The following is a 26616-nucleotide window of genomic DNA, read 5'->3' as shown; positions in this document are numbered from 1 at the left end:
TTATTAACGATCTCTTTAATAACTTTTCTGGGCCAGCAAGTTTCGGTCACATAGAAGCCTATGGAGGATTCAGACATGGCTCAGATTTCATCAAAAATATCTTAATTTGTGTTCCGAAGATGAACGAAGGTCTTACGCGGTTGGAACAACATGAGGGTGAGTAATTACTGCCAGAATTTTCATTTTTGGGTGAACTAACCCTTTAAGATGAGTGTTTGGTTTAGGGTTAATTGCATGTAATTATGCATAATTTATAGTTAGTTATTCTACAGTAACTACATGTAACATATGTATCAAGGACACTGTAAAATAAAGTGTTACCGTACATAGTAATATTAATTAATTACTTAGGGTCAGGGTTTGGTTTAGGGTCAGTAAATATGCATAATTTACTGTTATTACTATATTAATTAAGTACATGTAACATGTAATTAGGTCACCTTAAAATAAAGTAGCGAAATCAATAGCACACTTGGTTGGAATTTGTTTTTTGTTTTGGTTACACTTTATTTTAAGGTGTCCTTGTTACAGTGTAATTATACATCTAAGTATAGAGTAATATTAAGTAACTACATGTACTTATTATTGGGTTAGGATTAGGGTTTGGCATTCCTTTATTTTACAGTATGTGTACTTACAGTGTAGTTACCCAAGAAAGTACTGGGTAATACAAGGTTACTACATGGGTTAAGGTTAGGTTTAGGGATAGGTTCAGGATTAGCACTTATTAATAACCCAGTTATTGTAATTGCTATAATAAGTACATAGTATGTACATGCGGAACATGACAGTAAAATAAAGTGCTATCAGGTTTGGTTTAGGGTTACTTGCATGTGTAAAATTTTGTATAATTTATATTTCATGAGTTCACATCTACATATAATTATTACGGTAAAGGTTATGCGTATTTGGTGTGCTGTCCGGGTGGAGGGCTCTGAGCTCGGAATTTCTGCCCGAACCCAGAGTACTCCCCCCGTTGGTAAGAGTAGATGGAACTAGAAGTGAGGAGATGAAACTAAAAGTGAGGAGATGGGGTGGAGGTAGGATGCTGATAAACTGTCAAGGAACAGAGGTGGGTTCTGCTGTTATTTATCTTGTTCTGAGTTGATTACTGATTGATCTCCACTTGTGCTAATCGGGTTAATTATCTGCACCTGCTCCTCCCGAACCTTGTTAATAAAACATAATTTATTACTATAGTAACTACATCATATGTCACGTGTAACAAGCACACATAAAATATGTCTTGAAATGTGACTCAGATATTCGCATTGTGCCATATTTGGAGATTTTAGATGTTAAATACTGTTGGGACAACATAGGTTTTGAAATGTGCTGAAATGGAGTTCAGTGTGGTATATTGCTTTAACATGTGTCCAGACACTGGTTTCCTAAGAAACAGGTCACTTCCTGTATGGTGTGACTCATGTGCTCTTACAGTAAGAGCTCACTTACAGCAGTAATAAAAAGTTATGTCCACACGAATGTCGCCTAAAACATAATAATATCTTCATCTAAAACAAAATAAAAAAAAATTCTGATTTTTTATGGGCTTTTAGTCGTTAACGGGATAGGACAGATGGGAAACTATTGAGAAAAGAGAGGAGGTGTGATCGGGAAATGATGGAAGACAGATTTGAACTCAAGTTGCAACGTGTTATGTGTCTAAGATTGTGACACATGCACTTTATTTTATCGCATTTAGGATAGTCTTATGTGTGCATGTGTGCCTGTGATGATTTGCCGGCACCTGTATTTATTTGTATACATCGCGCATGCATTGTTTGGATCTCTGTGTGTGCATGCGTGAGAGCATATGTTGTGTGCGTGTGTGTGTATATGTAGCTATCTCTAGACCTCTGAATGTCTTGTGTGATCTGACTGAGGCCCCAGTATATTCCTGGAAAGCCCTGTCATTGCTCCAGGCTATCCTCCTCCATATGGGGCCACGGTCTATTACCGTAACATGGTCCCAATGTTACCGTAAAAATCGCTACAGACATTAATCAATTACCCTTATCCCTCTCTTTACTTTTATTGTCCTGTGGATGAAACCCAGTAGGGCTCTAAGTGCTAGAGAAGGCTTTTTGTCTGTACAAAAGAGAAAACAACCTGGAAGAAGGCCTGGAAGTCATTTAAAACAGCTGACAAATCTTCAGTGACTGATGATGTCCATAAATATAATCAAGACATCAAGCACATTGCCTGTTGTTTGAATGTGAAGTGCATGTGAATAGCAGACATTATTTTGGAATATGGAAAATGAGAACATATTTGTTGCAGGGCCCTCAAACATGTGATGACACTGAGTTAACAAAGGATGCAAGTGGTGCATCTCAATGTGTCAAAACTAAATCACCACCATTTCAACCCTGCAAAGACTGATATATGAAATAATAATCAGAAAAATCTATTTTTTTTAATGGAACAGTTTATTGAGCCTTTAGACAAAATATTTTTAAAAATCAAAATAAATAAATAATTGTTTGCATACATATGTGTTTCAGTGTAGACACAATGTTAGGCGGAGCTGGATTGAGGAAGATTGTTGCAGATTTTGAAGACAATTAATGACATTTGTCTTGCTCTGAGTTAGTAAAGGCATTTATCACTACATGTGTGGGATTTGGCACATTTTGTTTCTTTCTTACTATTCACATCTATTTATGACTTTATTATGTCTGTAGTGTACAGTAGCCTAAGCATATTTGGGCCTTTAAATGTGTATTTTTTCATGAATTCACAATAAATCACCTATTTACAATACATGTGGACATTCTCCACAACATTTTACAACCTGACAGTGCCAAATATATATATATATATTAAGAATGTAAAAGAATCAGCTTTAAAAGCTTTTTTAAATTGTGTGTTATGTGTTACAAAACACCACTAATGTGCATGTTAAATGCAATTAAAGGGAAAAATTTATCATAATTTAAATTCATATTAAAAATAATTAGCTGAACTTTTGTCAAAATTAGTTTAGTTTGGTTCTTTGTATTTCATTTATGTTTTTGCTGTTCATTTGTTGCTATGGTTACTCATTTGTTAATTAATTACCATCACCTGCTCGTTGTTCCCTTTCGATAGGGACGCTATGGGGAACGCCTCCGCGTGAACCGGTGTCTGAAACGCTTATCTAATCACGGCAATCCTATTGGCTGGTGAAAGCCTATGACATCACTACTAGTGCGAAGTATATAAGGGGAGCCTGGAGAACATGTCAACAACTTTTTCGTCTTCAGGGACTGTCTTGTTTGTACGCTTCAACCTGAAACTTCAATCAATCAGTTCAATCATGGCTTGTGAAAAACGCTTCAGGAAGTGTGTGCATCCGTGTCTAAGATATTTGATACTTGATGACACACAACTTGTGCTTTTATTGTTTGTGCTCAGAGCATGCACGATCAGTTCCTGAGGGATCTGCTTGTGCCACTTTGAGTAAAGCTCCAGCTATTGTGAGCCTTCCATTCCTGCCCGATCTAAATAATGAGATCGAAAAGGCATGAAAGAACCCGTATTCAGCGCGAATTCATTACCATCAGCGAACTATGCTGATGTTGAGGGGATGCGCGAACACGGGTATGTGTCGATGCTCCATTTGACGAGTCAAGTCACCTTCATTTGTATAGCGCTTTTAACAATATGGACTGTTTCAAAGCAGCTTTACAGTGATAATAGGAAATTAAAGTAACAGAGATTGTTTTGGCTTTACAGCAGCTCTAGAATAAAGATCTAAAAAATCCCTAAAGAATTATCCAGCTAAAGTTAGTTTTGATTGATTAACTTCTGTTGCAGAGATCATTAGTTATTAAAGGGGTGGTTTACTGCCTTTTTTCTTAGCTTGATTATGTTTATGGGCTGCAATATAACATGTCTTCGTGTTTCGTTTGTTTAAAAAACGCCTTATTTTTCATAAATTTCACCTTTATTGTAAGCCGCTTCCTCCTCTGTCATTTGAACGACCGGTTGACTTCCTGATTCTATGAAACCACTCCCTCAGAAAGAGGCAATGAGCTCAGATTGGTTAGTTCGGCCGGTGTGTTGTAATTGGCTAAACTGCGTCCGGAATCTTCACGCCCATTACCTTTACGGGCGACAGTTGCATGTGCTCCGGACCCGGTCAAATGTAATGGTGTCAATATTGCCTCATCAGTTTGAGCCAGAATCAGACCCAGAGAGCGGTGATGAAGAGAGTCAAGCAGAACCTCCGCAAACACGGCTCTTACTAAACGTTTCTGAATGGTAATTTTTTTTAATTATTATTATTTTCTCAAAGAATTCCCATACGCTGTTACTTGAAAATGCTACTGCTGTTTGTTAGCTTTTGAGATACGCTTTCCCCCTGATTAAACATTTAATATAACTGAATACATGACTGAGTAATACCGTTTTTTAAAGATATTGTTTTATTGATAGAATGAACAACCGTTTAACTATTCACAACACTTACCGGTAGTTTACTCAGTTTGTCGTTTTCTTTAGGTGTACATGTGATAACAGCAGCTGAAGTTCGCTGTTGCGATAATTTTTTGAAGTTTGTTCACGTTTCTTATACACACAAAATAACATCGAACTAACTAGCTACTATAACCAAACAGCTTTGGCATTGGTTTGCGTTCTTGATCAAATCAAAAAATTACGTCATAAAGTATACATGGAAAATACGTTTACAAAATTTGTACATATACAAATTCGGGTCCAAAATGTTTATACGCATCTGTCATATACTAAAGCCAGCGCTGGCATTTTTTTACATCCTTGATAAAACTAAAACGTACGTCTTAAATTATACAGGCAAATACATTTAAAATGATTAAATCTTACTTGCAGGTTGTGGCCTCTGGTTTTAAAGCTGTAACTGCTTCATGTTGGAGTAATAGTTTCTTGTTGAATCCGACATTGAACTCGTGTAGATTCTGGAAGCTGTCTTCCGTAAAATGCGCAGCACAGAGAGCTAAACTACGATTGTAATTGTCAGGAACATAATCAAACTTAAATTTTAACCATTGTTGACGAACTACAGCGTCTGTAGGAAGCCTGAACACAGAAGACCTGACAGCTACAGCTCTCCACTATAACTCCTCCTCTTCGACAGCAGAACATGTTCCGGAGGGAGGGTTGATGTAAATGTATGGGTTAGTTACGTATAAAACCCGGGAAGTATCTCGTTGTAGTCCCATTCGAGTCGTTTTTGTAGGCATTAAACTTCCTGATTTTTAAAAGACAATATCTCTGCTTACGTTGAACTTTCAGCGCAGCAACTTTGCAGATACTGTTCATGCACCAACAGCAACATTACACAGTATTTAAAATGAAAAAAGTGAAATAGCAATCAACCACCCCTTTAACTTAGGGGGGCGCTAACACGACACCGTTCTAACAGGAAAAACCCTTAACGCGCTCCGGCCCACTCAATCGCACAACAACAGTGCCTGGTGGCTCGAGAACGCAAACCTTGAAATAAATTCCAAGGTGCAAGCCTTGAACATTTTTTTTTTAATCTCTGCACAAGCTTTAAAAACGCAAACCTTGGAAAATGTTGACGGCGTGCACATGCGTTTTACGTGTTTAGTCTATGTCACGAATGAGAAAAAGGAAGCAATTACAAGTGTAGCGACTAAGTACCACTAAATGCTACTGGTTGATGACTGATAGCTTACTTTCTTACGTGAATTCAATAAGGCTCATGATCACACTCTCATTGTTAAAGTTGAACATTTATTCGTCTTCCTTTTAGACAAACGCCTGTCATTTGAACACAGTAAAAAACTGTTCGCCTCCTCAATCATCCCACACCTGAGTGACAAACAGTTGACCTTAAATAACCCCAGGCCACAGGCAGAACACCCAAACAATGAAAACACCACCCTCCAGTGGTTGGGGGAAAAACTAAAAGAAAAACATGGCTCCTACAACAAGTAAAAAGCTCTTTATTGTATATATTGATGAATAGTTGGTAAAAGTCCAGAACAGACAGGCTAGCGGCACAGGGACCCCGATGGCCAGATGAACCCGGTGAAAGGGAGTGCAGCAGTGCGATGGGATGAGTCCAGAGGTGAGATGAATCCAGAATAAATCCACAGGAACACGAACAGGAACAAGGAAGGCACAAGACTCGAGACGCTGACTGGAACAACACCGGGACACCACAACCAACGATCTGACAAAGGAGATGAGAAAGTGGTGAGCATATATAGGGTGATGAGATGAGCTGCAGCTGGTAACGGGAGTGATGAGCTGGAAAAACAGAGAGACTAATATTAGTGTAGAAGCCATTCTTCTTATGATGTAACAAGTACATCACGATTTATGGGGAGTGTTCCCGGTTCCGGCTGACCTAATCTATGCAGCCTAACATTGATTTATAGAAGTTTATAATGTGTTATGTGTATGCTAGGTCAAAGAGATGATAGAACCGGGCTAATATGGTCATACTTCCTGGTTCTAGTAAGAACTCTAGCTGCTGCATTTTGGACCAGCTGTAGTTTGTTTATTAAGCGTGCAGGGCAACCACCCATAATAGGATTACAATAATATAGCCTTGATGTCATGAACACATGAACTAATTGTTCCGCATTTGTCATTGAGAGCATATGACGTAATTCAGATATATTTTTAAGATGGAAGAATGTGGTTTTACAGAAACTAGAAACGTGACTTTCAAATGAAAGATTGGTATCAAAGAGGACACCCAGGTTCCTAACCAACAACGAAGGTTTGACAGAGCAGCCATTTAAATCCACTGAGCCCCTTGAATAAAATAATTCAAGTCAAAAGGCTGAATGTCGTTGGCCACTTACTGATGGCTCCAATCGGATGCCTCAACAAGTGTGGAAAAATATATTAGAGACTCTGGTTAGAAAAGCACTGCCCAGTACTGACGCCTGTGACTTTCGAAGTTTTAAGCCTTACACTAGGCCTCCTCGATAGTCCAGTAGCGTAAGATTGTACTCACCTTGCTTTAAAGGGACGATAGCCCTTCTGCTTTAACATTATAGCTGGAGGTGCTCCCCTTATTTGGGTCCCTTCAGAGTGCCCAGCAGCCTCAGGGGCTTGGAGCACAGTGTAGATCCAGGATCGAGTAGAGTTCCTCCGCTCATTTGCAAGGGTTAGAAAGTGATATTCTGAGTTCTACTCTCCAGGTTGCCCGTATCTATGGTCCGGTCTGTGAGCGATTACTGCCACTTTCTGCAGTCCTCCCTATCGGATGCAGTCCCTTCAGACGTTAAGTTGTTGACATGTTCTCCAGGCTCCCCTTATATACTTCTGGGTCGCACTAGTAGTGATGTCATAGGCTGTCGCCGGCCAATAGGATTACCGTGATTAGATAAGCGTTTCAGACACCGGTTCACGCGGAGGCGTTCCCCATAGCATCAAATCGACGCCTGTTCTCAGGGAACAGAGGTTACAGTCGTAACCTAGACGTTTCACATAATTTTGTCTTTGTATTTATAGCTCTCAGTTTGGGTTGTTTGATTGTCCGTTCTTGTTGACTTTTAATGGGTTAGTTACCTGCAGTTGTAATCGAAATTATTCAACCCCCATTGCAAATAAGGTTTATTGGCAACCAATGTTTCAAGTTGTACCTCAAATTCAACTGAAAATGAAAATTTTAATGATTTCTGCAGTCTCTAAATTATTCAACCCCTTCATGGCAAACATCTTTAGTACTTAGTAGAATACCCTTTTGCTGTTATGACCTGCTGCAAACGAGATGTATAACCAGACATCAGCTTCTGGTAGCGTTTCTGAGGAATCTTAGCCCATTCCTCATGAACAATGGCCTCCAGTTCAGTAATATTCTTGAGTTTGCGTGCTGCAACCGCTTTCTTCGAATCCCACCAGATATTTTCTATGGGATTTAAGTCAGGTGACTGTGATGGCCACTGTAGAATCTTCCAAGACTTATTCTGCAACCAAGCCTGGGTGGAATTTGAGGTATGTTTGGGATCATTGTCCTGTTGGAAGGTCCAATAACTCCCAAGCTTCAGCTTGCTCACTGACAGCATGATGTTTTCTCCTTGGATTTCCTGATACTTCAATGAATCCATCTTGCCTTCCACACGCTGCAGGTTTCCAGTGCTAGAGGATGCAAAGCAGCCCCAGAGCATCACCTAGCCACCACCATGCTTAACTGTACACATTGTTCTTTTCATCATATGATTCATTCTTCCTCCAGACATACCACTGATCCATAGGGCTGAAAAGTTCCAGTTTTGTTTCACTGCTCCACAGAACAGAATCCCAAAACGTCTGTGGCTTATATATAAGATTTCAAGCCATCTTGTGCTTTTGGGTCAGTACTGGTGTACGTCTTGGAGTTTTGGCATGCGTTTAGTACACAACTTAACTTTGCAAGCTGAAACCTCAGTGTCTGTTGCCACCAAGTCTTGCTGCAGGACTTTTGCAGTCAGTCAAGAGTTTTTCTGAACCTTCCTTCTAAGAAATCTGATTACAGCCGTTGATAGCTTCCTTTTTCTGCCCCGTCCAGGTAGTGTAACCACTGTTCCTTTAACTTTGAACGTGCAAACTATGCTTCCAACAGTGTCTCTATGAACATTTAGTGCATTCGCTATCTTTTTGTATACTGTCCCTTGTTTGTAAAGGGCGATGACCTTTTTGGACCATTCTTTTGACTTAGCCATATTTTTAACATGCAGTCAAGCGTGACAATCAACAAACCTAGCCAGTTCAGAAATTGCATGTGTTCTAGCTCAAGCACACCTGGTCCAGTTAATGAAGCCCTTGATTAGATGCATCAGGTGTGCTTGTGACAATGGCAGTTTTGCAGATTTGTGCTGTTGTTAGGGATTCTATTCAGAGGGGTTGAATCATTTTGAGACTGCTGAAGTCATTAAAAGTTGAATTTTTTGTTTAATTTGGGGAAACCACTTTAAACATTTGTCCCCTATAAAGGGAACTTGCGTTGCGTCGAGTTTGACGCTATGGGAACGCTTTGCGTGATGACGTCTTGAAGCACATGTAAAATCAGTCCAATGGTGTGGCGGAACGTCAGAGGCGGGTGACGTCACGTACCAGGAAACTATAAAAGCCGGCCCGAAACAGAAAACGAAAGCTTTCTGAGTCTTCAGTTGCGCTCTGTGTGATCTGTCCTTGTTATTTGGTGTTGTCTGTCTATATTATTATATATATTCAGTATGGCGAGTAAGCAGCAGCAGTTTATAGTGTGTGTTCACCCCTGTCCGCGTTATTCAACGGGTGGGGACACTCACACTCTTTGTGTTGTCTGTTTGGGTGAAGAGCATGCCCAGTCGGCACTCGAGGGTGCTGGCTGTGAGCATTGCGACGCGCTTCCAATGCGTACGCTCAGATCCCGCCTGGCTTTATTTAACCAGGATCACGTTCCCAAGGGCTCAGGTCCCTCCGCTGCCGAGGCACGGCGTCGATCTCAGACCTGGGGTTCGCAAATGGATCTATCAGTGGATGTTGAGACGGGCTCTGCCTTATCTCAGCCTCTTTCTGATAGATCCAGTGCCTCTCATCAGGGTGTGGAAGCACACGCTGCGGTTTCTTCCCCCCCGATGGAGGCACCAGTACTGCAATTGTCCAGCTCTGAGGAGTTGGACGTTGTTAGTATTGACGCTGAGGCTGAGGATTCGCCACCTCAGTCTCATGCGTTTGAGGAATTACTCGACGTAGTTACAAGAGCTGTCGAGAGATTATCTGTTGAGTGGCCAGAAGATAGGCAGGGCGTTCGCTCGAAAAGCAAGCTCGACGAGTGTTTCCTGCCATCTCGTGCACAGCCTCAGCGCAGAAGCCTTCCGTTTTTCCCTGATCTCCACACCGAGGTGTCGAGATCGTGGGGGAAACCCATGTCTTACAGAGTATACAGTGCACAAACATCTCACTACTCCACTATATCCAATTATAAAGAGCATGGTTATGGGGAGATGCCGAAGGTGGAGGAGACGCTTGCGAGCTATCTCTCTCCAGCAACGGCATCTTACCTGAAGGCTCCTGTATTACCCTCCAAGCCAGTAAAATTTACATCTTCCATGATTCATAAAGCTTATTCCGCCGCTGGTCAAGCTGCAGCGTGTTTGCATACGATGTCACTAATGCAGGCATACCAGGCAGAATTGTTGGGTGATTTAGAGGAGGGCGGGGGGATTGGTCCCGATACGGTATCCGAACTGCGTAGAGCCACAGATTTGTCTCTCAGGGCCACCAAGGAGACGGCTAAATCCATCAGTCACTCTATGGCAGCCCTGGTGGCCACTGAGAGGCATCTGTGATATAAGGTGATATTAAGGACAAAGAGAAACATGTTCTTTTGGATGCACCGGTTTCCACTGCAGGTTTATTTGGAGACGCAGTTAATAGTGCTGTAGCTAAATCACAAGAAGCTTCAAAACAGACAGCTGCACTTCAGAAACTTCTCCCCCTCCGTTCTTTCTATGAGGCTACTGAGCGGGAGCAGCCTCACTCCTCTAAAAAGAGCGCTGAGTATCGTGCCACTCAAAAACAGAGCGTTTCCTCCCGTGCTCCCCCACAAAAATCTCGGAGACATGGAGGGCGCTCTCAAACCCAGCAGTCTTCGAGGGGTAAAACGGATCTGCGGACCGTTATTACCGCCAAGAAGGCTGCTGGGAAGAAGTCCTGACATCCGAGGGCTCAGGACAAATGAGGGTAGTCCCCCCCGAAGCAGAGCGGTCAACACCTCTTTTTACGGTGACCGTCTCTCTTCGGTGCCCTCAGGGGACTGTTCTGCCAACCCTGCCGCCTCCGGTGTTTCAGGGCGCAGCGGTCTCCGGCGAGCACATATCTCAAGGACCACCCGGAAACGTAGTGGCCTCGGAATGCCCACCCCCTCTGAGGAGGGTATTAGAGCAGTCCGTTCAGTCGTTCCCTGCCGGTGCGCCGCTACAGGGCGACGAACCGACTACTCAACAGCAACAAAATCCAGAAACCAGTCTCGAGAGGCTGGTACCTCTAGTAGAATTTTTGACAGCGTGGAAGCTACTGTCAAATGTTTCTCGTTGGGTCCTGCAGACCGTAGAAAAAGGGTATCAAATACAATTCAAGAAACGCCCACCTCGGTTTATGGGGGTCCTGCCCACAGTGGTGGGTCCCGAGCAGGTTCTGGTTATGGAACAGGAAGTAAACACTCTGTTAGAGAAAGGGGCCATAGAATATGTACCTCCCTCCAACAGGGAAACCGGGTTTTACAGCCGGTATTTCATAGTTCCAAAGAAGGACGGGGGATTGCGTCCCATTTTAGATCTTCGAGTTCTGAACGAGTCAGTCATGCAACTCAAGTTCAAAATGTTAACATTGAGACAAATCGTGCCACAGATCAGGTCCGAGGACTGGTTTGTCACGATAGACCTCAAGGACGCGTATTTCCATATTTCCATCCGTCCGTGTCATTGGAAGTTCCTGAGGTTTGCTTTCGGGGGCAAAGCATACCAATATCGAGTTCTTCCAAATCGGCCTGGCTTTATCACCCCGCACTTTCACCAAATGCGTGGATGCAGCTCTGGCGCCTCCAGGGTATTCGCATCATGAACTACATCAACGATTGGTTGATTTTAGTTCAGTCGCATCAGTTGGTGGTTCAACATCGAGATGTTGTTCTCGCCCATATGAAAGAGTTGGGGTTACGGCTGAACGCCAAGAAGAGTGTGCTTTCTCCACTCCAGAGGACCACTTTCTTAGGCGTGGTTTGGGATTCAGTGTCGATGCAGGCGCGCCTGTCACCGCCACGTACAGACTCCATCCTTGCAGCTGTGAAAAGTGTAAAGCTAGGCCAGCTACTCACTGTCAAACAGTTCCAGAGACTGTTGGGTCTCTGCACATGAGGCCCCTGCAGTGGTGGCTCAGGACCAGGGGGTTTTCCCCAAGGGGCAACCCATTTCGCACAATCAAGGTCACGCGGCGATGCCTACGTGCCTTGGTTATGTGGAAGAAACCTTGGTTCCTGTCCCAGGGCCCAGTGTTGGGAGCTCCTTGTCGTCGCAAAATGCTAACGACGGATGCTTCCCTCACAGGTTGGGGAGCGATCCTAGAGGGTCGTTCATCTCAAGGTCTGTGGGAGGACCATCATCGTTCCTGGCATATCAATCGCCTAGAGATGTTAGCTGTCTTCCGGGCTCTGAGGAGCTTTATCACAGATCTCAGGGGACACCATGTGCTAGTACATACGGACAACACGTCGGTAGTCGCTCATATCAAGAGTGTGCTTTCTCTACTCCAGAGGACCACTTTCTTAGGCGTGGTCCCCGAGGTGGTGGAGCTGATATGGAGGGAGTTTGGCCAAGCTCCAGTGGATCTGTTTGCGTCTCGAGAGACGTCTCACTGTCCACTTTGGTTCTCCCTCACGCATCCAGCTCCTCTGGGACTGGATGCTATGGTACAGACGTGGCCGAGGCTACGTCTGTACGCCTTTCCCCCAGTTGCTCTGCTCCCGGGAGTTCTGGAGAGAGTTCGCAGGGACCGGGTTTGCCTGCTTCTTATAGCCCCGCGCTGGCCGGGCAGAGTATGGTTTCCCGATCTTGTGTCTCTCCTCGACGGGCCCCCTTTGGAGTTACCCGTCAGGAGGGACCTTCTGTCCCAATCGGAGGGCTCGATATTACACCCCCGACCAGAATTGTGGAACCTGTGGGCTTGGCCTCTGAGGGGGCCCAGCTCATAGAGTCAGGTCTCTCAACTGAGGTTGTAGAGACCATTCTACAGTCCGGAGCTCCCTCCACGAGGAAACTTTATGCCCTGAAGTGGAGAGTATTCACTTCATGGTGTGGTGACCGTCGGTTGGACCCAGTTAACTGCCCAATTGGTACAGTGCTGGAGTTCCTGCAGGACCGGTTCACTGCAGGTCTAACCCCGTCCACTTTAAAGGTTTATGTGGCGGCCATAGGTGCTTACCACATTCCTTTGGGTGGAATGTCTGTGGGGAAAGACCCTTTGGTATCTCGTTTCCTTCATGGCACTTGGAGGCTGAGGCCTGCAGTTTGCTCTAGAGTGCCACCTTGGGATTTGTCCATTGCGCTGCAAGGCCTTTCCCTGGCCCCCTTTGAGCCCATTGAGGAGGTTCCTGAGAAGTTCTTAACTCTGAAAGCTCTGTTCCTTCTTGCTATTTCTTCTCTCAAGAGAATAGGGGATCTTCAAGCATTGTCGGTTGCTCCGTCATGCTTAGAGTTTGCACCAGGTATGGTTAAAGCTTTTCTACATCTGAGACCGGGTTATATCCCCAAGGTCCCCACTAATGTGTCTAGACCTATTGTACTGCAGGCCTTCTGTCCTCCTCCCGTTCGAAATGTGGACCAGTAGGCGAATAATTTGCTTTGCCCAGTTCGGGCGTTAGACGCTTATGTCCACAGAGCTGCCCTGTGGCGTAAAAGTGATCAACTGTTTGTATGCTTTGGGTCCCCTAACAAGGGATCTCCAGTGTTTAAGCAAAGAATGAGCAAGTGGGTGGTTGAGGCTATTTCGCTTTCTTATGAAGCGGCCGGGCAGCCTTCTCCTATGGCTGTCCGGTCGCACTCTACCAGGAGTATGGCGGCCTCCAAGGCCCTTATATCAGGAGTTTCCTTACAGGACGTTTGTGATGCGGCAGGCTGGTCCTCACCGCACACCTTCGTCAGGTTCTACTCTTTGGATTTGGACTCTACACCGGGGTCTCATGTTCTGTCTTCCTAGTGCTGCTCACTTGATTTCACACAGGACAGACTTTTGTAGCTATGGTGGCGTTGGTATAGACGTTCCCATAGCGTCAAACTCGACGCAACGCGAGTTCCCTTGAAAGGGAACGCCTCGGTTACGACTGTAACCTCGGTTCCCTGAAGAGGGAACGAGCGTTGCGTCACCTTGCCATATCTCCTTCATGCCTTTCAGCACGACTTCAGACTTAACGAAGCTTTCTGTTTCGGGCCGGCTTTTATAGCTTCCTGGTACGTGACGTCACCCGCCTCTGATGTTCCGCCACACCATTGGACTGATTTTACATGTGCTTCAAGACGTCATCACGCAAAGCGTTCCCATAGCGTCAAACTCGACGCAACGCTCGTTCCCTCTTCAGGTAACCGAGGTTACAGTCGTAACCGAGGCGTTTTGTTGAGCTATTTCAATTATTTTTATTTGATTTGTTCATTGCAAACAGCTGAAAGTCTGTACATTTTACCAATAAACCTGATTTGCTGGTCCTGATTGGGGGTTGAATCATTTTGATTACAAATGTACTCCTGCATTCACCGCCGCCACCGCTCAGTATTTCATATTCACAGTGTGAGGAATTGATTATCAGCTGGTTCTGATCAATGGCCAGTCGTTTGGAGTTAGAAAAATATAATACGCGATGTTGCATTCTCAAAATTCACTGATTAAGCCTCAAATACAGGATATGTTCATTCAGTTTTAGGAGCAGATATTGTTTATTGCCAAGGCAACCATTTGCGTGTTCACATTGAACGTGCTTCTTGTGTGTAAAAAGTACAAGAAAATCTTGATCTTTATGTAACTATGCATTTTCTATTGGTTAAGATATTGATATAGGAACTGTTGTTAAGTAAGCTTCATTAATAATGCTTCCTTCATTTAAGCCTGTGCGCTTTCTAAAATGCCCATGTGCTGCACTGCTCTCGCAGTTGTCTGCCGCCTTCTTTGTTAATTACGTGCAAAATTTTACTGCCGAATGTACTGACAAGCATTTATGGTCAACTTTAATATCATTTCTATTTAAACTTGTGTGTATTTAAAAAATATTTGTTATTAAAAAATGATGTTGCAATTGAATACATTTCAAATATGCTACATTAAAGTCACCATGAATTCAAAATGAACCATTCTTATTTTTTATGTAATATTGCGGTAATTATTATAAATGGTTTATCCATGCATTTCATCATCTTTTATTTTAATTCATATGCTCTCACCTCCTCTCTTTTCTCTTCTCTGATGACATGTTTACTGACACGAGGGCAAGACAAACCTGTCATATGAGATCACAGAAATAGCAAACAACAATGATCCAATCAATTCCTGATGGACAAAATCAAGTCCCGCCCTAAAAAAGTTTATTGTTCAAGAAGCCGTTTCACTAGATAGACTATAACAACTTCCATTTCATGCCAACTTTAAATGTAATATCAAATAACACATTAAAGTTAAAACGATAGTCAGGTAATTACATGTGCTTTAGTGTGTTTGTCAGCACATCATCACTTCTTTAAAGCACAACATAAGATTATGGAAACATATTCAATTAAAACGTTTCATTTGGCATTATTACAAAGTGTACTTTTTAAATGTGTACATAAGTGTGTTAAGAAACATTCATGAAAATGTGCTCTCATTAAGTACGCTTAATTGGCCTTTTATTTTTTTAACATTATACTATCTGTAAGTACAGTTTTGAAGTACAGTACCAAGGACACCTTCAATGCAATTAAGCACACTTCTTTTTCACAAGGGTGTGCTTTCTTTCTTTAATATAAATGCCATTTTGAAACTATTAATTGCTATTTATGCTGTTAGATTCCTACCATCATACTTAAGTTTGGCATGCCTATACACCTTTGCACAACGGTATGTGTCTGCAGAGCGTTGTTTAGAGGCAACATAGAGCATTCTGAAAATCATTTGTGATATGAGGCTGGTTTCTGGACTCTTTTACATGTTACCTTCCCACAGCTGCCTCTGGTGTACACCACCCGGATAGTTTTTTCTGAAATGCATGCTCAAAGAAGTGCAGATGTCTGTCGGCCTGCTCGCCTGGTAAGAAACAAGACGTTTTGTGTTTACAGAATTTTCCGAGCTGCGGGCACTTTCTGACAGGCCCCTATTGCTCTCCCAGGTCCCACGTGTAAGGCACGCGAACCATAGAGCTTCCACAAGCCAGCAGGCCATTTGATTGCTCTGCATATTCAGAACTCATATGAATTTCATGTGTGCCCTACATGAGTCAAGTTTAAAGTTTATGTGTAACAGATTTAACAGGGTTCTACAATCTTAACAGGGTTCAAACATTCTACAATCTTTCACCCTTATCAGAAACACAACAGCACAGAGAGAGAGAGAGAGAGAGAGAGAGAGAGAGAGAGAGAGAGAGAGAGAGAGAGAGAGAGAGAGAGAGAGAGAGAGAGAGAGAGAGAGAGAGAGAGAGAGAGAGAGAGAGAGAGAGAGAGAGAGAGAGAGAGAGAGAGAGAGAGAGAGAGAGAGAGAGAGAGAGAGAGAGAGAGAGAGAGAGAGTTACACAAAGGCTTTAATCCATTTAAAGCACTCACTGACATCAGGTTCTGGCACCCACTGAGAAGGCCTGGAACTGAAATAAGGGGATGAGCAATATACTTAATACTATCTTACCTCACTTTAATGTGTTGATGCATTTTTACATAGGGTGAGGTAAGCGGCTGGAAATAACCCAGAACTGGGAAGGGCTTGCAGGCTCATCAAGCCCACACAATATGGCACAACTTGAGATAGAATGAGGAGTGCTTATTGTGTTGGGTTTGCTGTAGACGCTGAGGTGTGGTATGGGCAGAGGTTGTCAATTGGTCTGAGGTCATTGTGTCTTTTTTTGTCATACCAGGAGGTGATATTTAAACAAAAACAGACAAGCAATAGGGTGTTGTTCTAAATATCAGAACAGGTAATCACAGCCATGCTGATATTCAGACCAACAGCATGATTGAGAGTGTGATATTGCTTTTATTCTAGGAGCATATTGATCGTCGCCTCACCATTTCCTCTTCTCTCCATGTCATAAATGTTACACATACACAATATTTTTAGGTACGTGGTCTATTTTTACTCCTCCAATGGACAAAGTTCCCAACAAAGCAATAGCAGACCAATCACCATTTTTGAATGGATCAGTTCAGTGAATAATTCAATCACTCACTCAGTCACTTGTTTTGTTCCAGAACAAATCAGCATTTGTTGAACAAATCTGTCGAGTGAATGATTCATTGACTTGTTCCAAACCTATATGACTTTCTTTTTTCTGCGGAGCACAAAAAAAGAGATATTTTGAACGGTGCAAACTGTTTTTTGTCTATACACAGAAAGTCAATGGGTCCAAAACAACATTGGACCCCACTCACTTTCACTGTATGGACAAAAAACACTGAGACAGTTTTCAAAATTAAAAATAAAGCCATAGAGCTTAAGAAGGAAATGAGGGTGAGTAAACAATTAGAACAATTGAATTTTTGAGTGAACTATCCCTTTAATAATGCTTGACAATACCACTTAAAACTCACGTGTTGGCCAAAACTCATGTCATGTCACAATGCTGCTTTGCTACTTTATGTATTTGTATTGAGAGTTTAATATTCTTGTTTTGGTGCAATGATTATCCAGTACATTAGTAGGCAATCATTTGATGCTGTCACGCATCAACATTTACACTACACATGCAATGCAGCCGTATGCATCCCTGACTGAATGTGATTGCAGTGACCAGATCATAATGAATTTTCCAAGACACATTGCGCCTTGTTTCCATTGTAGCTATTCCAGGGGTTGTGTGTCTTGCTCAAGGACGCAATAGTGGTATCTCAAACCTTGTAGGGTTTGAACCTTTAAAGGTCCCGTTCTTCGTGATCCCATGTTTCAAACTTTAGTTAGTGTGTAATGTTGTTGTTAGAGTATAAATAATATCTGTAAAATTATAAAGCTCAAAGTTCAATGCCAAGGGAGATATTTTATTTAACAGAAGTCGCCTACAAAAAACGGCTGGATTGGACTACATCCCTCTACTTCCTTCTTTAATGATGTCATTAAAACCGTGTTTTGACTAACCTCCGCCCACAGGAATACAGGCGTATTGATGTCAACAGACGTGGTTGATGTTTATCTATAATCGGATACCGCAAAAGTTTAATTCGAAGTTGTTAGTTTGCTCTGTCCATTTCACTTCAGACTGTTTTTCTAACCTGGGATAATATTAAGCAGGCTTCTCTCAGCGTTTCATACTGACGAAGGGGACAATTTCAACTATATTCCAGCAAGCGGTAAGTAGTGATTTACTATGGAAGTAGCGATCAACTTCACATCATTTCTCTTAGTAGGATGAAAATAATCTTACTTAAACTCTGATTAATATACAGAAAGCGATCAAAGAACAATCCCTTCCCAATCGCCCAAGCTGTCAATCACACAGCGTGAGTTTATCTTGACACTTGCCAAAACTTGTTATGAAATCAATGACGCTGTTACTGCACAACGAATCTCTTACTGTATTTATATACATCATGTTTGCATTGGTGAAATCATTAGTGAGTGCAGAAACTGCGTTGCAATGATAAGATCTTTTTTCACGCGATCAACAGACTGTCATCTGCTCAATGCTCATCACTGCAACCTTTTATGTGATTGAAATAGATCTAAATACTTAAACTTCTCACGATTCGTTAATCCCGATAGCTGTAATAGTAAAAACGTATAATAGCTGTAATAGTAAAAGTTTTCCAGATAGTTCCACATGTAATGCCAGATATTTCATATGCAAGCATGTCAGCCAATCACAGCAGAGGACGTTTAGATTGAAGTCTCACAGCATACACGCCCCTTCAAACAGAGCGTTCAAATCAGGTGATGAAATCAGGCTAGGAAAAATGCCTTTTATTTCTAAAAAAATTTTATCTAAAAAACATACTAACATTATAAGGGCACCCCAGGAAACATTATAAAATAATAAAATAATCCATGGAATGGGACCTTTAAACTTTTGCTACTTCATTAAGTTTGTAGTTATACCACCATCATGCACGCCATGTTATGTGTGTGCTCACCATTCACCCAGACAATGTCACCCTATGATGCTAACACAGCTTAGATCTTGATTACAGGGAAGTGCTGTAATCCATTTATTGATCCTCCAGCTTTGTCCCCTAAACTCACAACTGGTTCAGCTAAAGATGAAGGAGGGTTCATCTAATGGTCTTAAAGGGGTAAATAAAACATAGACATGCACACAAACACTCAGAGGCAGAGTGAGATCTAAGGAGCAGTTGTGAACAGTTTACTAGTCAGTAAAGCCAGAATATGACATCTTTTTAAAAAAATTACATTGTGACAGAAAGTTTGTAAAGTTTTTTGTAAATTTGTATTATTTTATATAAAAATAAATGGTATATAATTCAGAGGAGAATATTGTTTAGTGTCATGAGTTAATCTCAAAAGAAAAAAATGTTTTTAAGAAAACAAATATATTGATCTGAAATATAGTACATCCATTTTAAAGTCATTCAGATTCAATTACCAAACATACAATCTTATTTTAATTTAAATCAAATAATGATTTTACAAAATATGAGACACTTCCTGTTTCCTTTTTGTCCTTATTTTAATCCCTTGCCTTGGCAACACTGTTTGAGATATCCAATAGCCATTTGCAATTTAGCATCTTCAATATATTGGCATCATGTTGAGAAAGTTTGGTGTGAATCGTACATCGGCCTTTGAAGCAATAGTTAAAAATTCAGAGTTTGATTCAAATAAACCACATTCAAACAAAAATAGCTGACTTCCTGTTGGTCAGAGCTAATGACTGTAAATTAGAAAGTTGTCCAGCTCGATGAGAACAATATATTTACAGAGTTAGGTGACTGTAGGTAAAACTAACCCCCGACTTTAGTCAAAAGGTGGTGCTATAGAGTACCTCCTCCACACCCATTTTTATGTCTTTTCCCATGTCTTCTGGCTGACAACTATGATGTGTTTGTCGAGTTTCATGAAATTTGAAGCATGCTCAAAAACACCCAAAAAGAATAATAAAGTTTGAACCATTGCAAATAAAACAGTATTCAAGATATCAAGAATCCTTTCACAGGTGTACATCTGCAGTGTCTTGACATTATTCTGATTAAGATTGAAGCAAATCGGGCAAAAATAAGAGGGTGATTTTAAAGCATTTTTAAAGTGACACATTCCTGCTGCCAGTTGGTGGTGCTGTAACTTTCACTCACAATAGTCACTCCCATGTGATCAGCCTCCTACAATGAACACACAGCTGATATTTCATCAAAATCAATGTATGCAGAAGTTATAACACACTTCCTCTTTCCCTTTGTCCGCCATAAATCCATTGCCTCGCTGCCCAAATTCCAGAGCATGCGTTTTTAAAACAACCCATAATAGCCAACTTCCTGTTGGGCTGGCGATAACTGTATGAAAAAGGGGGCACTACAGAGGCCCTCAAATATAACCATATAAAACGGTGTGCCAACTTGTGCCCGGCCCTGATGGCTGATGATTTCAACGTGTGCAACGTTTCAAGAGTTTTTGAGCATGTTAAGGGCCACAAAAGTACCAGAAAGTGTGAGAATGTTTCATTATTGGCCCTTTGCCTCTTGGGGGTTGGGCCCTAATAATTATGAGCTCATACCTGAGCTGTGTGTAGGATCCTGAAAGGTTATTTTGAGAAATGTGTGTCAGGTGTTCCTGTTATATTCCACGTAGCTAAATTACATAGAAAGATAGTACTGTAACACCTTAGTGTATTACAGATAGCTCTTCACCCTCCCAGGCACCTGTGTCATGATGTAGTACGTGCCGGTTTAAGCCACCAAGATGTGTCTACGTGTCACATCACACATGCAGGTGTTCCTGGCATAAAGTCTGCAGAGTGCATTTAGTTCTCTTTGCTGGGCTGATACCAGTCACAACAAAGCTGTTGACAGATGCTGGCTTGGACACTGGCCAGGTTGTGGTTTAGTCTAAGGCTTCTCCAGAGTCAAAGAGCCAATTTTATCCTTTAGCCCACTGAGCAAGTTTCAGCCTGCCTGGATAACTGGCTGCTAAGTACAGTCGTGACCGAGAACAGTGATTTAAACGGTTCTTTCAGAAGGGACACCAATTAAAACAAGATGTGGAGGACACACTGCCAAGATACTAATGCTGTCTTTCTGAGGTGCACTGTCATAAACTCCTGTCCTAAAGGTCTCTGAAAAAGCACGACCTGATTCCCTGACCCGGGAGACCTCAGTACCTGGGGCTTCCTGGGCATGGCCTGTTTTCACGTTATCGCCGCTAAATATCATACATAATATGTCGATTTTATTAACATGTAATCTATTAAAGTAAATTTAAAACGAGAAATCACGTTTAAGTTGTTACATTCTGATTGATTATGTAGACATATTTTTTTTCTTGAATTGTTCACAATAAGACCAGGAACGTATATTAAAGGTATAGGGTAGGCCTTTTTTTTTTTTTTTTTTTTTTTTACTTTTTGTTGTACTGGTTGAAACTCTCTTCACATCTTGATAGCATTCAATAATAGAAGTAGCCTAAATGTATAGATAAAACAACAACAACAACAACAACAACAACAACAACAACAACAACAACATATATCTTCTGTGGAAGTTTTAGGACCCAAAGATGTTCTTGCATCTTCATATCTTTTGGAGGAGGCGTGGGTTTGGAGACGCTCTGAATGAAGGGTGGGATCTCATGCTTTCAAAGCTAGCTTGTTATTGCTAGCCTCTCCGAAATTGCCTATCCTACCTTTAAGAAGGCAAAATAGGTCCATTTTGATTTCATGTTGACTTTAAACTGTAGGGAACTAAATGTGTGTTTACAGGGTCAAATTTAATAAATCTAGACTGAAAGAGACTGGAGAGAAACAACATGTAGTTTTATGAATAATATCTGCATGTGACTCTTAGTTCCTCACTATCTTCCTTATTGGTTAAACCCTTCCTGTTAACTGTGACTGTGCCATGAACTGCTTTGTCAGCATTTTGAAGACTTATAGATGAGGGGCTCAGAGTTGTCAGCATAGAGCAGCTGCATTCATGTAGGTCATGCATACAGTACGTAGCTGTAAGGCTTTAGGCACTCATCTGGAGTGTAGGAATGCATGTCTTTCAGAGGAAAAAACTTGGACAGAGAGGAAAAAAAAGAGTGGGGTTGGGGGGAGGGGGGTGATGGGGTTGGGGGCTGGGGGCTGCTCTTTGTCCTTCTTTGTCAGGATTCAAACATTTCTAATAAAAACCTTCAACTATCTTTATTTTGTGTAGTAATTATGTCCAGTAAAAAAAAAAAATAGCTAAAGGAAGTGTTTACTGGATAAAGTTTCTAAATTACATGACATTTTCAAAACTCATAACTGTCAAAACTGTTTTTATGTTTACTGAAAGTTTTTTGGAAAGATGTTTCATAAAATTAACAATTAGCATGTTGTTACACAACAGTACAATCCATTGAACACACCGTACTTCTGTACTTTTAGCCTACATTCCTGTCAGTGGTGCTAATACGAAGACTCAGCTAGGCAGAGTGGATGGTACTGTACAGAACTTTATGCTTTAAATGTAAAAAAAAAAAAAAAACTTTCACCTTTGGCCTCATTCTACTGCTGGCTCAGTTTGAGAACCTCATTCCAGTTGGCTCCATTCAAACTACAAGTACTCTTGTTACTGATGGTTTGGAGCTAGACCCTTCAAAGAGGTTTAGCTGTATCAAAGGCCAGGGGTTAACTGTTTAATCCTTGGGTGAAATCATACCCACCTTCAGTACATGGTTTGCAAATAAGCAAATAAAAATGTGAGAGGCCACAAACATGACGATAAAAAAAATCATAGATTTAACAGTTTTGTTCCTATAGTGTGTGTATTGCGGTGATATGACCAAGACGGCACACCACAAGCAAACAGATTCCATTCACAAATAAGTCAAGTCAAGTCAAGTCATCTTCATTTATATAGCGCTTTTAACAATGTAGATTGTTTCAAAGCAGCTTTACAGAGATAAGCGTATAATTTAAGGTAACAGAGATTGTTTCGGCTTTACAGCAGAGTTAAGTTATTTCCATCTAAAGTTAGTTTTAATTGATTTGGTTCCGTCGCAATGATCATTTGTTATTAAATTAGGGGCCGCTAAGACGACACCATTCTCTCTACACAGACTTTAAACGCGAACCTGTGGGAAACGCTGATGGCGGTCACATGCGCATTTAGAATGGGTTCTATAGTTATGTGCGTTAGAATATACGCAGGTTTGGAATTCCCTACAAGCCAAGCCTAAACAAAATACTTGTCTTTCCTTATAAATTTTGATAAGGAATTTTATTTTATTTGTTGCTTTGGGGTAGGACCGCAAGACGAATTTTCCCGACAACGCCTTATCTGTAGAGTGGTAGTGGGATCCTCCATAGGGAGAGACTAGTTGGCACTTCAGCACTGCGTTGTCATCGGTCCAGGTGAAGGTCCTTCGTCAGATCTGGATACGGCCTGGATCCGGCAGGCTGCAGGAAAAACCTTGGGATAAACACAGACACTAAAATTAGCGTAGATGCCATTCTTCTCATGATGTAACGAGTACATCAGGATTTTTGGGAAGTGTTCCCGGTTCCGGCTGACCTAATCTATGCAGCATAACATTAAATTATAGAAGTCTATAATGTATTATGTGAAAGCTAGGTCAAAGAGATGTGTCTTTAATCTGGCTTTGAACTGACAGAGTGTGTCTGCTTCCCGGACAATGGTAGGAAGACTGTTCCAGAGTTTTGGTGCTAAATAGGAAAAGGATCTACCGCCAGCAGTTGATTTTGATATTCTAGGTATAATCAACTGGCCGGAATTTTGAGATCGTAATAGACGTGACGGACTATAATGCGTTAAGAGCTCGCTCAAGTACTGCGGAGCTAAACCATTCAGTGCTTTGTAAGTAATCAGCAATATTTTAAAATTTATGCGATGTTTAATAGGGAGCCAGTGCAGTTTTGACAGAACTGGGCTAATATGGTCATACTTCCTGGTTCTGGTAAGAACTCGAGCTGCTGCGTTTTGAACCAGCTGTAGTTTGTTTATTAGGCGTGCAGGGCAACCACCCAGTAGAGCATTACAATAATCTAGCCTTGAGGTCATGAACGCATGAACTAATTGTTCCGCATTTGTCAATGAGAGCATATGACGTAATTTAGATATATTTTTAAGATGGAAAAATGCAGTTTTACAGATACTAGACACGTGACTTTCAAATGAAAGATTGGTATCAAAGAGCACACCCAGGTTCCTAACCAACGACGAAGACTTAACAGAGCAGCCATCAAGTGTTAGACAGTATTCTAGATTATTACGTGAGGAAGTTTTTTGTCCAATAATTAGAATCTCTGTTTTTTCAGAATTTAGAAGTAGGAAATTACAAGTCATCCAATTTTTTATATCCGCTATGCATTCCGTTAATTTTGTGAATTGATAAGTTTCGTTAGGTTTTGAAGAAATATAGAGCTGAGTATCGTCAGCATAACAGTGAAAGCTAATTCCATGTTTCCTAATGATATCTCCTAATGGTAGCATGTACAGAGTGAACAGCAGCGGTCCTAATACTGAGCCTTGTGGTACGCCATACTTAACCTGTGATCGATGAGACATCTCATCATTTACTGCTACAAACTGATAACGGTCAGATAAGTATGATTTAAACCATGCTAGTGCATTTCCTGTAATGCCAACATAATGTTCTAATCTATTTAAAAGAACGTTGTGGTCGATGGTGTCAAATGCAGCGCTAAGATCGAGTAACACTAATAGAGAGATACAACCACGATCGGATGATAAGAGCAAATCATTTGTGACTCTAACGAGAGCTGTTTCGGTACTATGGTACGGTCTAAATCCGGACTGGAAATCCTCGCAGATATCATTTCTTTCAAGAAAGGAACACAGTTGTGAGGATACTGCCTTTTCTAATATCTTTGACAGAAAAGGTAGATTCGAGATCGGCCTGTAATTGACTAATTCTGAAGGATCAAGTTGCGTTTTTTTAACAAGCGGTTTAATCAAAGCCAGCTTAAAGTTTTTTGGTACGTATCCTAGAGACAAAGACGAATTAATGATATTAAGAAGAGGATCTATGACCTCTGGAAGTATTTCTTTCAGTAGCTTAGTCGGTATAGGGTCTAACATACATGTTGTAGATTTAGATGATTTAATGAGTTTAGTAAATTCTTCCTCTCCTATAGCAACGAATGAATCAAATTTTTCCTCAGGGAGACTACAATGCACTGCCTGATGCGATACTGTAGTAGACGGTTGCATAGTTATAATTTTGTCCCTGATATTATCAATCTTATAAGTGAAGAAGTTCATAAAGTCATTACTGCTGTGTTGCTTGGAAACTTCGGTGCTTGAAGCTTTATTTTTCGTTAGTTTAGCCACCGTTTCAAATAAATACCTAGGATTATGTTTATTTTCTTCTAATAGGGTTGAAAAATAAGCAGATCTAGCAGCTTTTAAAGCCTCTCTGTAAGTAATTGAGCTCTCTTTCCATGAAATGCGAAATACCTCTAGTTTTGTTTTCTTCCAGTTGCGCTCCATTTTTCTGGCTGCTATCTTAAGGGCCCGAGTGTGCTCGTTGTACCACGGCGTTGGACTATTTTCTTTAATCTTCTTTAAGCGCAACGGAGCAACTGTGTCTAAAGTGCTGGAAAAGAGAGAGTTAAACGTTTCTGTTGTAATATCTAGTTCTTCTAAGCTATCTGAGATGCTGAGATGATGAAACTGATTAGGAAGATTATTAATAAAGCAATCTTTAGTAGCAGAAGTGATAGGTCTCACATATTTGAAACACGGAGTCGGCTTTGCAGCCTTGGCTAAATGCAAATTACACGAGACTAGATAATGATCTGAGATGTCATCGCTCTGCTGCAGAATTTCAACGGCATCCACATCTATTCCGCGTGATAATATTAGATCTAGAGTATGATTACGACGATGAGTAGGTCCTGACACGTGTTGTCTAACTCCAATTGAATTTACAATGTCTTTAAATGCCAATCCCAATGCATCTTTTTCATTATCGATGTGTATATTAAAATCACCAACAATTAGTACTTTATCTGCAGTCAATATTAATTCTGATAGAAAGTCCACAAATTCTTTGATAAAGTCTGTATGGTGCCCTGGTGGCCTGTATACAGTAGCCAGCACAAATCTCAAACGTGATTTATCGTTTACACTATATATTTTTACATTAAGCACCAATGCTTCAAAAGAATTATATTTAAAACTTGATTTCTTAGTGGTTTTGAAACTATTACTATAGATTACAGCAACACCACCCCCTTTGCGTTTCAGACGAGGCTCATGTTTATAACAGTAATCTTGCGGGGTTGATTCATTTAAAGTAATGTAATCGTTTGGTTTTAGCCAGGTTTCTGTCAAACACAGCACATCTAGGTTATTATCTGAAATCATATCATTAACAACGAGTGCTTTTGAAGTAAGCGATCGAATATTCAGCAACCCAAGCTTTAGCATTTGCTCATCTGTATTATAGCTGTTTTTTATTTGTTGAACATCAATTAAATTTTTAACCTTAGTTGGGTTTAAACGTTTTTTGGATTTCCAAATTCGGGGAACAGACACAGTCTCTATATGATATCTAGGTGAAAAAAGCTCTATGTGATGGGATTTATCTGACCTTGGTGACGAGAGGCCGCTAGCAGACAGTCGGTTTAGCCAGTCTGTCTGCTTCCTGACCTGAGCCCCAGATTGTCATGTTTGAGCTCTAAGACTATGAGCCATATTACTAGAGAGAAGAGCAGCACCATCCCAGGAGGGATGAATACCATCTCTTTTCAACAGGTCAGGTTTGCCCCAAAAACTTTTCCAATTGTCTATGAATTCTATATTATTAAGC

General features: G+C 41.2%; 1 protein-coding gene across 2 annotated transcripts in view; it reads left to right on the top strand.

Annotated features, from left to right (window-relative positions):
* Nucleotides 1-26616, top strand: part of grb10b (growth factor receptor-bound protein 10b) — a 131228-nt gene that overhangs the window by 56465 nt on the left and 48147 nt on the right. The gene's annotated exons all lie outside the window — the stretch shown is intronic.

The sequence above is a fragment of the Scardinius erythrophthalmus genome (assembly GCF_964197995.2).
Source record: "Scardinius erythrophthalmus genome assembly, chromosome: 16".
Lineage (NCBI taxonomy): Eukaryota > Metazoa > Chordata > Actinopteri > Cypriniformes > Leuciscidae > Scardinius > Scardinius erythrophthalmus.
Note: the sequence above shows the minus strand (reverse complement) of the source record. Positions and strands in the feature narration are given on the sequence as shown.